Genomic DNA, 12,906 nt, shown 5'->3' with positions numbered 1-12,906 from the left:
CAAATGCACATCAATTTTATGTTCCCTGGATCACATTTTAATCAATAGTGGATTGAATATGTGTGCTCAGAACAATACAATGACGTGATAAGTAGATCAGTATGTCCAGTGCACATATTGACAATCATTCTGTCATTAAATGTATATGGAGGGTTAGCAATGTTGTACTATTGGTCAATGTGGTGGGCATTACAATGAAACATCATGGCAAAATTGGTTCCTTTTACATTGTGCAGTTATGAAAGGACGATTAGAGTTTATTTGTTTCAGTCTCATCACAGAATTTGCAGTAAAATATCGAGTAAGACACACAAAATGCTAGAGGAACTCAGCATGTTAGGTAGCATCTACCAAGACCCTGATGAACGGTCTCAGCTTGAAACAACAACTGTTTATTCCTCCTCATAGGACCGATGAAGTGACTCAGCCCAAAGCATCAACCGTTTATTCCTCTTCATAGATACTGCCTGACTGCTGAGTTCCTCCAGCATTTTGTGTGCGTTACTCTGGATTCCCAGCATCTGCTGAACCTCTGGTGTTCATGATTTGGACTAAAATATTGTTGTGCATTTACGCAAGCTAACTAAAACTGATGCAACATTTTTATTGAATGAAAAATACATTGGAAAATATAAGTTTTATTTTTCATTTGCTGGATTGCATTTTAAGAAAGAAGGAACAGTTTCCAAGGTAGAGAGCCTTAATGTAGAATGTAGAATGTTGAAAAACTGAGTTAATGATCCTAGATAGGATAAAACTGGCTAAAAGTTCAATACTAAAGTTCAAAGTACATTATCAAAGTATGTATACTCTATACAACCTTGAGATTCATCTCCTTACAGACAGCCACAAAACAAAGAAACCCAATACAACCCTTTAAAAAAGAGAAAACCATCAAACCTCCAATTGTGTAGGAAAAGAAAAAAGTCATGCAAGCAATAAAAGTAAAGAAATAACATTCAAAATAGTATTCCGAACTGAAGTTAACAAATGTGAGTCCACAGCTGATTCAGAGGCAGGCCACAGCCTCAGTTCAGCACAGAGATGAGTAAACCTCATGGACCCGTGAGCTGAATTGACACGTCCCTCTCCTAGACAAATATCTGTATCAGAAGTCTACCTGTTTCTTGTCATTCAAGCCCCCATATGCATATTTATTGCAAATTGATTGCTGGAGAAATAGCTAGGACTATACAGAAATAACAGAAGGCAAAGTTCAAATGTTCTGACATCCAGATTCACCCAGAAGACCGAAGACCGATCTCAGATTTGGTCAAGTTTCTTGTTATCTGCACCAAGGTATCTATACAATGAAATTCCTAACTCGTGTGAAAGTCACAGAGTAAAAAGCATAAATTGTAATGAGAAATACAACAAGAAATGGAGTGATGAGAGCAAAACAACAGAACAGTGCAAAGTATCTTAGTGCAAACTGAAATTGTGCAAAAAGAAATGCTAAAGTGACATAACAGAGGCAGCAGAACTAGAAGTTCAAGAACATGTCAGACCACCAGGGGGATTGAGATGGACTGAGCATGAAGTAGGCCCTCCCAGCCCTTTGAGCCACAATACCCAGCAACTCCCAGTTTAACCCTAGCCCTATCACAGCACAATTTACAATAACCAATTAACCGGTACATCTTTGGACTGTGGGAGGAGACTGGAGCACCCGGAGGAAACCCATGTGGTCATGGGGAGGATGTACAAACTCCTTACAGACAGCGGCGGGAATTGAACCTGGGTCATCTATATTGTAAGGCATTGTGCTAGCCGCTATGCTGCTGTACCGCCCCACCAACTGAAAGAGGCAATTGAAATTTGATAGCAGTGGGGACGAAGCTGTTCTTGAAACTGGTCATCCAGGCTTTTAGGCTCTTGTATCTTTTCCTAGATGGTAAAAGAGAGAAAGGGGAATGGCCAGGGTAGCATGCATCCATACCACTAGACTTGCTGATGCAACAGACTGCGCAGAGGGACTGAATGGAACGAGGTGGCGAGACTGTTGGTGTACTGGGCACTTTACTACTTTCTGCACGTTCCATAGTCCAGAGCAGAGCAGTTGTCATACCAGTTGCAATCCAGCTCGTCAGGACAGTTTCTATACTGCTTCTGTAGAAACAGATGCAGATAGAAACAGGGGCCGCTTCTTTTTACGTTGTACATCAACGATTTGGATTATGGACTAGATGGCTTTGTGGCTAAGTTTGCTGATGATACAAAGATAGGTGGAGGGGCCAGGTAGTGCTGAGGAAACGGAGAGTCTGCAGAGAGACTTGGATAGATTGGAAGAATGGGCAAAGAAGTGGCAAATGAAATACAATGTTGGAAAGTGTATGGTTATGCACTTTGGCAGAAAAAATAAACGGGCAGACTATTATTTAAATGGGGGAAGAATTCAAAGTTCTGAGATGCAACGGGACTTGGGAGTCTTCATGCAGGATACCCTTAAGGTTAACCTCCGGGTTGAGTCAGTAATGAAGAAGGCGAATGCAATGTTGGCATTCATTTCTAGAGGAATAGAGTATAGGAGCAGGGATGTGATGTTGAGGCTCTATAAGGCGCTGGTGAGACCTCACTTGGGGTACTGTGGGCAGTTTTGGTCTCCTTATTTAAGAAAGGATGTGCTGACATTGGAGAGGGTACAGAGAAGATTCACTAGAATGATTCCGGGAATGAAAGGGTTAACATATGAGCAACGTTTGTCTGCTCTTGGACTGTATTCCTTGGAGTTTAGAAGAATGAGGGGGGACCTCATAGAAACATTTCGAATATTGAAAGGCATGGACAGAGTGGATGTGGTAAAATTGTTTCCCATGGTGGGGGATCTAGTACGAGAGGGCATGACTTAAGGATTGAAGGGCACCAATTCAAAACAGAGATGCGAAGAAATTTTTTTAGCCAGAGGGTGGTCAATCTATGGAATTTGTTGCCACGGGCAGCAGTGGAGGCCAAGTCATTGGGTGTATTTAAGTCAGAGATTGATAGGTATCTGAGTAGCCAGGGCATCAAAGGTTATGGTGAGAAGGCGGGGGAGTGGGACTAAATGGGAGAATGGATCAGCTCATGATAAAATAGCAGAACAGACTCGATGGGCCAAATGGCCGACTTCTGCTCCTTTGCCTTATGGTCTTAAGGGAATCCTCATGAACAAGCCAAACCTTCCAAGAAGGCGAAGAAAGAATGTGTACCCTTCTTTAAAATGAGCCCGTGTCCTGCATTTCTGGATCAACGTCCACAATGAGGAAGGGCAGAAGAATGTGTTATGTGATGTAAATACAATATGAGCTGCAGGAAGGAATGGAGTAAGCAAAAATACATCTCAAGTATTCCAGGAGAATTAAAAAAACTAGGATTGCAGATGTTTCTCACAAAGCCAATAATGTTTCTGTATCGGAAGTGTTGGAACATATGAAGCAGGAGCAGAAGTGAACTATTGACCCTTTGAGTCTGTTCCGCCATTCAGCAAGATCGTGGCTGGTCTTTCACTTCAGCACCATGTCCCTGCATTCTCCCTACATCCCAGGGGTTCCCAAACTGGGGTCCATGGACCCCTTGCTTAATGGTATAGGTCTATGGCATAGAAAAGGTTGGAAACCCCTGCTATATCCCTTAATTCTCTTAATAACCAGAAATCTTCTGATCTTTGTTTTGAATTAACTCAATGAACAAGACTCCATAACTATCTGCACTAAAAATTACTAAAAACATATCACCTCAGTGGAGCCCTAATGTCAACATGATTTTAGAGCATAGAGCATAGAACAGTACCTATCTGAGAGCCTCCTTAATGCCTCAATTGTCTCTACCTCCACCGCCACCCCTGGCAGCACATTACAGGTACCCAGCACTCTGGGAGAAAAAAACCTGCCTTGCACATCTCCTTTGAATTCTCCCCCGTTCATTTTCCATGCATGTCCCCTAGTATTAGACATTTCGATCCTGGGTGAAAAATGCCAGCTATCTATTTTATCTTTGCCTCATCATTTTATAGGCTTCTATCAGGATACCCCCATCCTCTGCCTCTCCAGAGAAAACAACCCCAGTTTGTCCAATCACTCCTTACAGCACACGCCTTCTCATCTGGCAGTATCCTGGTAGACCTCTTCTGCATCTTCTCCAAAGCCTTAACATCTTCCCTACAGTGGGGAGAATGCAATACTCCAGATGTGGCCAAACTGAGTTTCTATAAAACTACAGCATGTCTTTCTGTCTCTTGAACTCAGTGCCTTGACTAATGAAGACAAGCATGGCATAAGCTTTCTTTGCCACCTCATCAATTGTGTGACCACTTCCAGGGATCTGCGGACTTGGACTCTGAGATGCCAATGTACATCAACACTCCCAAGATTTCTCTGTGCATCAACGCTCTTATGGGTCCCTGCCATTAACTGTGTACTTCCCTTTTACCTTTATCTCCCAAAGTGCAACACCTCACATTTACCCAATTTGCCATTTCTCTGTTTGTTTCTGCAATTGAACTATTATTAACTTGTGACAGTCAGGCTCCTGAACTGGCAAAAATAACTCCACTCACCATGAACCTGAACTGATTCTATGACCCACAGGCTCACTTACAAGGTCTCTTTACAACTCATTTTCACCGTGTTATTCTCTGTTTGCCCTGAGTGTCTTCTTTTGCACATTGGTTGCCTGTCAGTCTCTGCTTATGCATAGTTTTTGTAAAATCTATTGTATTTCTTTATTTTTCCTGTAAATGCCTGCAAAAAATGAATTTCAAGGTAGTATATGGTAACATGCTTTGATAATGAATTTACTTTGAACTTTGATCCACAGTATCTTTGATCTACTGTAACCATCAACACTATCCACAACACCACCAATCTTTGCATCATTAGCAAACATACTAATGCACCGATCCATATTTTCATTGAAGTCAATTACATACAGGAGTTCCCAACCTTGGGTCCACAGTAAAAAAAAAAGTTGGGAGCCCTTATTTACATTTATCGAAAACAATGGATCCCGAGAGATTCCACTAATCACAGATTTACAGCCAATATAAGACTCATCAACCATTATGGTCTTCTATGGCCAAGCCCAAACAGCCAAACTACTGTAGATCTAATGCATATGAATCTTCTGGATGAGCCGACCATCAAGGAGCTTGTTGAATGCCTTACTAAGATCCATGTTAACAAGATCCACTGCTCTACCCTCATCAACCATCTTGGTCACCTCGAAAGTTTCATTCAAGTTACTAAGACATGACCTGCCCCATACAAAGCTATGCTGGTTGTCCCTAATTAGGCCTTGGTTTTCCAAATGCTTGTGTATCCTGTCCCTGAGAATCCTCTCCAATAACTTCCCTACTGCTGATGAGACTCATCAGCCTCTAATTCCTGGATTACCTACAATTTCCTTCTTGAAGAAAGGAAACAACATTTGTTACTTGTCAGTCCTCTGTGACCTCATCTAAGGCTAGAGAGAACACACAGATTTTGGCCTATGCCCCAACAATCTTGTCTTTCTGAATAAACTGGGATATGTCTCATTAGGCATACCTACCTTAATGTTCTTCAAGAGACCCATCAGCACCTCTCTTTATCTGAAAATGTCCTAGCATACGATCATGCCTTACACTGATCTCACCAAACTCTATATCCTTCTCCTTGGTGAATACTGACACAAAGTACTCATTTAGGGGTCTCCCACATCTAAGCATGTGTTCCAACCTTTATCCCTGGGTAGTTCCATCTTTGCCCTAGTTATTATCTTGCTTCTGATATGTGCATAGAATGTTTTAAGATCCTTTATGATCCTAATTGACAGGGATTTTTCATGGCCCTTCCTACCTCTCCTGATTTCTTTCTTCAGTTCTTTCCAGGCTTCTTTCTTTATTTCTCAACAGCCCTGTTCAATTTTAGCTTCCTAAACCTTACATATACTTAATTTATTTTTATTAGCTAAATTTGCAACCTTTCTTATCATCCAAGGTTCTCTTACTTTGCAATCCTTTTCGTAAGGGAAATCCTGTCTCCTGAATTTCATTGAGTTTTTGAGGAGATAATTAAGAAAATTAATGAAGAAGGATTGAAAGACATGGTTTACTTGGAGGTTAACCAGGCTTTAGACAAAGTCCCATTTAGTAAGCTGGCACAGAAAGTTAGGAGCATAGGATCCTAACAAAATGGACCAAAAATGATCAATGATAGAAAGCAGAGCATAGGGGTGGGTTGTTTTGATGATCTCAGCATTGAGGCTGTCTGGGATTACCTGGAGAAAGAGAAGCAAGCTAGACAGCCAATGTCCGCAGAAGAACTATAGCAAATTTTCCAAGATACTTGGAACAACCTACCAGTTGATTTTCTTATAAAACTGCACAACAGTGTACCCAAGAGAATTGATGCAGTTTTAAAGGCAAAGGTGGGTGCACCAAATATTAATTTAATTTTTTACTGTTTACTGCTCTTTAAAATATTTTTTGATATTTAGAAAGTTTTCATTTCATTATTTTTGAAAGCTTTACAGAATTTATTTACATGTGCCTAAGACTTCAGCACAGTACTTTATATACAAATTATTTGGAGGAGAATGTAGGTGGACTGATTAGTAACACATCATCAGTCCTGATAAAAATTTTCAGCTTCAAATATTGACTGTTTGTTCCTCTCCATAGATGCTGTCTGATCTTTTGAGTTCCTCCAGCATTGTGTGTATGTTACCCTGGACTAATTAGTAAATCTGTTGATGACATGCAACTTGGTGGAACACTAGATAACAAAGAAGGTTGTGGAAGATTACGGAGGGACATAGATAGTTGGAAATTTGGAAATAATGATAAAAATTAATCCAGAAAGATATAAGGTAATGCATTTAGGGACAGGAAATACTAAAAGGACATATACAGTAGATGGCAGGATCATCAGGTGTGTTGAGGTACAGAGAAACCTTGGGGTGCAAACTCATAGCTCCCTGTAGTTGCACAAGTAGATAGGGTGGTGAAGAGGGCATTCGATATGTTTGCCGAGGCATGAGTATAAGAGTTGGGATACCCCTGCTTGTACAGTGTGTGAACTCCTCCCATGTGGGGGTGGCTAACTGAGTGACATAGGGATAACATTATTAACTACTACTACAGGATGTCATGTTGCAGCTGTGTAAAACACTAATTGGGCCACACGTGGAGTATTGTGCAAGATGCTTTAACATTGAAAAGGGTGCAGAAGAGATTCGCCATGACATTACCTGGAATGGAGGGCTTTACTTAAAAGGAACAATTGGACAGGCTGGGTTTATCTATAGGAGGCTCAGGGGTGATCTTATAGAGGTTTATAAAACTGAAAGATATAAATAGGGTAGAACTGAAGGGTATAGGTTTAAAATGACAGGAGAAAGTTTTTAAAAATTTCAGAAGTTTATCAGATTGAAAGTGGTAGTTTATGTATATAATAAGCTGGTTAAAGGCAGATAAAATTCCACTTTCTAAAAGCCATTTGGACAGTACCTGGATAGAAAGGAGAGGAGGGATATAGGTCTTATGCAGGCAAATGGGATTAGTGTGGATAGGAACCACAGTCAGCATGGATCACTACAGTTCTGGCATTTGGCCTACACTTTATACTGAGGCTGTGACTTGTGTTTGTAGACTCCTTGGCCAGGACGAGCAACATATTGCAGGATTCTCAACTGAACTTTATCCAAACCATTCAGCCCTGTAAGAATGTAAGTTTCAATAAGATTTCCTCTCATTCTTCTAAATCCTGAAGGGGAAAAAAGTCTACTCAGTCTGTCCTCTTGCATGACAGACTCAATCATCCCGAAACAGTCGAAGCAACGGTTGTTGTGCTCCTTCTGTGGCAGGTTTGGTCTTGTTATGTAAAAAGACCAAAACTGTCCTCAGTAATATTTTTTTTCTTATTCATAGTACTGCAGAAACATAATACAATGGACTTCTTTTGGCCTATTACTAGTGCTGGCTCTTTGCTGGAACATTGGAAGTGAACTGTACAAGACCAAAAGGAGAACAATTTAAATGTTTATTGGACCACTGCAGAAGTGTTTTTTTTTGTTGTGATGTGAACAAAGTTGCTGGAGACACACTGAAGCTAATGGATATAGATGCGTTTTATTCAGCAAAAGAAAAAAAATGAGCAACAGGAATTATATTGAAACACTTTTGTTAAAAAAAGAGGCCTACTCAACCCAACATTACATGACATTTTATATGCTAAATATCAAAGGGTTTATTTTATAGTTACACTGTATCTACAATGCTTCCTTTGAATTACATATAGTTTACACACCCCCTTCTTTACACCCATGCTCCAGACACCCAAAATGAATGTTAATCTCCACTAACTCTAGGTCAAATTCAGGCATCTAAGATCTAATTGTTCTGAACATAGAACATAGAATAGTACAGCACATTACAGGCCCTTCAGCCCACAATGTTGTGCCGACCTTCAGACCCTGCCTCCCATATAACACCCCACCTTAAATTCCTCCATATACCTGTCTAGTAGTCTCTTAAACTTCACTAGTGTATCTGCCTCCACCACTGACTCAAGCAGTGCATTCCACACACCAACCACTTTCTTGAGTAAAAAACCCTCCTCTAATATTCCCCTTGAACTTCCCACCCCATACCTTAAAGCTAGGTCCTCTTATATTGAGCAGTGGTGCCCTGGGGGAGAGGTACTGGCTATCCACTCTATCTATTCCTCTTATTATCTTGTACACCTCTATCATGTCTCCTCTCATCCTCCTTCTCTCCAAAGAGTAAAGCCCTAGCTCCTTTAATCTCTGATCATAATGCATACTCTCTAAACCAGGCAGCATCCTGGTAAATCTCCTCTGTACCCTTTCCAATGCTTCCACATCCTTCCTATAGTGAGGTGACCAGAACTGGACACAATACAAAGTGTGGCCTAACCAGAGTTTTATAGAGCTGCATCATTACATCGTGACTCTTAAACTCTATCCCTCGACTTATGAAAGCTAACACCCCATAAGCTTTCTTAACTACCCTATCTAAGCTTCTGAGCTGCATTTTAAATTCAATCTAACAATCCACATTCAAATCTGAAGATTGGTTGCTGGTGGAATCAATATTTGCTATATACCTAACTCCAGAACACGCCCTAACAGTTTTAAAAATTGAAGGCCGTACTCAATGCTGAGATACTCTTGAACAAAAGTGTAATGTACTTCTAAAGCGTGTCAGCACACTGAATTTCTAAGTTCTCACAAACTCTATTACAGAATGTTTGATGTAACCACATGAGCCATGAGGGGTAAGGTATTCTTAATTTATCTACAGGCTCTTTGCGCACTGTCATTGGGGCTTTCTATATACATTGTTACACTGTTGTCACAGGAGGCATATAGGATTGAGATAGATCAGCAGGTTGAGAGGTGTCACAACAACAACCTTGCACTCAATGTCAGTAAAACCAAGGAATTGGTTATGGACTTCAGGAAGGAGGAGAACACATGCCGGTCCTCACTGAGGGGTCAGCGTCAGAAAGGGTGAGCACCTTTAAGTTCCTGGGTGTCAACACCTCAGCAGATCTATCCTAGGCCCAAAATATTGATGCAATTATGAAGATGCCATGCACTATTTCATAAGAAATTTGAGGATATTTTGTATCTCACAAAGACTCATAGCAAATTTTGCATATGTACTATGGAGAGCAATCTGACATTGCACCAGTTTCTGATATGGGGGAACCAATGCACAGAATCGTGAAGACCTGTGGAGAGTTGGAGACTCACCCAGTTCCACCATGGGCAATAGTCACTCCACCATTGAAGCCAGCCTCAAGAAGGACCTTCACTATCCAGGACCCTCTTCTCAGTCTAACCATCGGGGAAAATCCACACTCAACATTTTAGGAATAGTTTCCTCCCCACCACCCCCCCCGCCAGATTTCTCAACGGCCCATGAACCCATGAATGCTACCTTACTATTTTTGTGCACGATTGATTTGAATCCTTATATATTCTCATTGTAACATAATAATTTTGATGTATTGCACTGTACTGCTGCCACAAAACAAATTTCACATATGTCAGCGATGCCGTGGACAGGTGGAGATATGTCTCTACCAAAGGAGGTGTAAGCCACTCCTCCCCTCCCCTAGCCTGCAGGTCTCCCTTGGGCAAGCCGCCCCCAACCCCATGAAGACATGGGAGCAGGTGGTAGATGGTCGTATGAGCAGCTGGTGCATATCACAAGTCTTGGTTATGCAACTACAGATGCCAGGCAGCCAATCTCTGAAGAGTATTGATAATGGCTGGGGTCACCCGTCTTGTAAAGACACTGCCCAGAAGAAGGCAATGGCAAACCACTTCTGTAGAAATCATGGTGAAAGACCATGATTGCCCACATGGCACATAATGATGATCACGTCAGCGATAATAATCCTGATTCTGATTGTGAGCCCACAGAGCAGTTAGTCAAATAACACCTACCTTTATAGAATTGACAGCACTAACAGAACCAATACTTTTGGATCCTGCAATATTTAACATTAAAGAGTCCCACAGTGCTGTGTAAGAACATATGCAATATGATTTACAATCAAGAACTTTTGCCCTTTCAAATAAGTAATACATAGAGAAGATCAGAAAGAAAATCTCCCATTTTGGAAGGGGTCTCAGTGTGTGTGGGGAATGGGGCGAGGGCACTTTGGCAAGGGATTGTAAGATTCTGCTAGGTTAACTGAAGTATAATCACAGTAACACACAAAATTCTGGAGGAACTCAGCAGGTCAGGCAGCTGAGTAAACAGTCAACGTTTTGGGCCAAGACCCTTCATCAGGACTGGAAAGGCAAAGGAGAAGCCTTTCCAAACCTGAACGGGGTCTTGGCCCAAAGCATTGATGATCTATTCACTCGATAGATGCTGTCTGACCTGCAGGGTTCCTCCAACATTGTGTATGTGTTGCTTTGGATTGCCAAGATCTGCAGAATTTCTCGAGTTTGATGTTTCTTGGCGGTGGACCAGATTTGAAACATATGGTATTTGAATCAGAAGTAGCTGTCATCAGTTTATACTTCAGATTGAGTAAATTGTAATAACCAATCCTCTTCATGGTTTTGTTAGAAAGTATTCTCTTTCAGACTGTTAGATCTCCCCCTTTACACCTACAGCAAAGTTTCCTTGAAATGGGCATCCCTACTTAGAGATTCCCAGCTACAATTTGGTAGAGTGTCAATGCAGCAAGTAAACCAAATAGTTACATTATGTTTGTAAGCTCACAGTGCCTTGAATACTGACATTTATTGGATAGGATCCTGAAAGAAAGCAGGCCTGGAGTATAAATGTAGGCTGAGATATAAACTCTGTTGATTGACATCTTAAGAGAGATGTTTTTTGCTTGGGGCCTCGATCACAATATTCACAAGGGGGTTTCAAAGGGTAATTGCTCAGGGAAACACTAGGGTGATGCTCCTCAGCTCTGAGTCTGTTGGCAGTAATTCACTACAGTGATACTTATACTTTATTGTCACCAAACAATTGATACTAGAGCATACGATCATCACAGCGATATTTGATTCTGCGCTTCCCACTCCCTGGATTACAAATACTAAATATTAAAAATAGTTAAAATTAGTAAATATTAAAAATTTAAATTAAAACTCATAAATAGAAAATAGAAGAATGAAAAGTAAGGTAGTGCAAAAAAACCGAGAGGCAGGTCCGGATATTTGGAGGGTACGGCCCAGATCGGGGTCAGGATCCGTTCAGCAGTCTTATCACAGTTGGAAAGAAGCTGTTCCCAAATCTGGCAGTATGAGTCTTCAAGCTCCTGCGCCTTCTCCCGGAAGGAAGAGGGACGAAAAGTGTGTTGGCTGGGTGGGTCGTGTCCTTGATTATCCTGGCAGCACTGCTCCGACAGTGTGCGGTGTAAAGTGAGTCCACGGACGGAAGATTGAATGAATGATGAATCTCGATGCCACCAGGTCCGGTTCATCCGGAGGGAGCAGGACGCTCCTCTTCTGTTCGAATCTTGCGTAGAATACGTTAAGTTCGTCAGGAAGAGAAGCGCCACAGTTATTGATAGTTTCATTTCTCTGTCTGTGGCCTGCCAGATTGGTGCCTGGGCAGGTGGGAAGTCTAGGGATAAAGAGATCGTACCTCTGGAAGTTGGGAGAAAGACTGTCGCAGCAGTGACAGAGAGAGAGGGCTTGGAAGCAATTCAAGGTCAAGGAAGGGACAGGAGATGTAATTTACTGAATGAAGGCAAAAAAAACTCTTGAGACGAAGGAAGAAGCAAGGTGGAGCATATAACTCTCTATAGCCAACACCACCCCCCCCCCACACACACACACTTCCATTTGACTCCTCTACAACTGTTACATCAGAATCAGGTTTATTATCACTGATATGTGGCGTGAAATATTATGTTTTGCAGCAGCAGTACTGTGCAAACTATAAAAAAATTACTGAAAGTTACAGTAAGAATATATATATATAAAGCAGTGCAAAAAGAGAGGCAGTGTTCATGGATTCCCCTCATGTACTGTATGAGTAAACCGAAACTGGGTTTCCAACTGCACCATGAGCATTTGTAAATAAACATGGGGGGGGGGGCACAAAATGGAAGTCTATTGCCTTAAACCAGCAGCAAGCACATCTATATAATTTCGAACATTTAACCCTTTGCCAGAAATGAGGGGTTAAAGCCAAAGCCTGGTTTCAGGAGTTGGAGAATAACCTCACAAAGACTCAAATGGACAATGTGAATACGTTATAGTCATTAGACGGCAAACCTTCCAGTTTTTAAATGGACATGTTTTCCCCAGTATTGGGTAAATTTGTTCCAGTTATGATCATTCAAGTCAAGTTTATTATTAGTCAACCCTGTACAGTACATGTATTACCACCAAGCAAAGCGATGTTCCTCCAGACAAAGGTGCCTCACACAATACGTGTAACTC

Source organism: Mobula birostris, chromosome 21 (assembly GCF_030028105.1).
Source record: "Mobula birostris isolate sMobBir1 chromosome 21, sMobBir1.hap1, whole genome shotgun sequence".
In the NCBI taxonomy this organism is placed as follows: domain Eukaryota; kingdom Metazoa; phylum Chordata; class Chondrichthyes; order Myliobatiformes; family Myliobatidae; genus Mobula; species Mobula birostris.
The sequence above is the reverse complement of the archived record's forward strand: the minus strand, read 5'-3'. Positions refer to the sequence as shown.